This window comes from Nematostella vectensis, chromosome 11 (genome assembly GCF_932526225.1).
Source record: "Nematostella vectensis chromosome 11, jaNemVect1.1, whole genome shotgun sequence".
In the NCBI taxonomy this organism is placed as follows: domain Eukaryota; kingdom Metazoa; phylum Cnidaria; class Anthozoa; order Actiniaria; family Edwardsiidae; genus Nematostella; species Nematostella vectensis.
In genome coordinates, this window is record NC_064044.1 from 67,579 (window position 1) to 68,952 (window position 1,374).

General features: G+C 40.4%; 1 long non-coding RNA gene across 1 annotated transcript; it reads left to right on the top strand.

Annotated features, from left to right (window-relative positions):
* The first annotated feature begins 219 nt into the window (after positions 1-219).
* LOC125573684 lies at positions 220-1,097 on the top strand. Its single transcript, XR_007314166.1, has 3 exons — positions 220-358; positions 501-728; positions 974-1,097. It is a non-coding gene; the product is annotated as an uncharacterized LOC125573684 (long non-coding RNA).
* Positions 1,098-1,374: the final 277 nt, after the last annotated feature.

The window sequence follows — 1,374 nt, forward strand, 5'->3', positions numbered from 1 at the left end:
TTTACTGTATTCTCCCGCATTAAACTCTTTTTTTAAAAGGAATCTTTTTTATGAGAACGTCCAGCCTGAGATATCATCAAATTTTCCGCACCTTAGGAATATAATAATCTCTTCTGTAGCACACGTGGCCAATTAGCATAATCTCCGTGGATAAATCCACGGAGATTCTTATCATGAAAAGTGATTGGCTGATTGGTACACGCGCTCTTATTGGTGGGATTTGACACTTTAACTAACTCGACCGCCATCTTGGATTTGATCCGTAAGAGAAACGCAGAAGGCCGTTTCCCGCGTTACTTGGAGCATATAATAATATAAGCTGGCAGACTCAAGAGCACTGGCACTATAAACCATAAATGTGTGTACTCGTCTCGTCTCAAAAAAAATTTACAATTCTTTAAGAATTGTTGTTGGAAAGGTCGAGGCATGCCGTCTTGGGTCGGCGGTAGCGGAACTCTACTCACAATTTTGCTAAAAAAAGTTTGCTTTGATTTGTCTAGAGTGCCAAGGCTAGGGAGAGCAGGAATCTGCTGTCGATCGCGCTTTTCGTATTGATACCTCCTTCCAGAGGACAAGAGATCCGGACACTGCGAATTGCCCCGTCCGGTGACAGAGAACACGTCCAGGGACTGAATTCATTAGTCTTGAATTCAGATGGCACCCTCATGTTCAGATTCGAGGATTACAAAACATATGGCTCTCATGGGGTTGATGTCACAAATTTGCCAGTAAGTCTTTCATTTGTGATTTATCCTTTATTTTGACATGTGCTTGTAGATTGCGTGACAACAGCATATGGGAAAACACGATTATTTGTTTAAACTATAATAAAGTAACCATTTAATCTTCTTCTTATCACAAATGGAATTTTATGTGTGCTACTACTGTTTTCACATATTTTCTACTTAAATACTCTGTGTAGACTCCGTGACGTGATCATATTAGCTGACTCTCTTTTTTTTTTCACTTTCAGGAAGATCACAGATTGAACGTCATCATAAGGGAATATCTGGACAAATACAGAGATATTCTTCTCGACGCCTCTGACGATGGCACAACCAACAATTTTCTTCTCCTGGTAAGTTATGACTCTTCAGTTTCCAATTATATTTCTTCAAAGGGCTCACTGATCTTCTTGGAACTAGTGATTGTTGGATAGAACATGGGACCCTAACCCTAACCCTAACCCTAACCCTAACCCTAACCCTAACCCTAACCCTAACCCTAACCCTAACCCTAACTAGAGTTGTAGGCCGGAAGGTAGGGGATTTTTGGGGGACTGTTAGAGGATGATCCCAAAGGTCTTTTGAGATGAAAATATAACCTTAAGTAGAGTTCTGCGTGTAGGTTATTGTCGAATTGTCAGAAATTAAA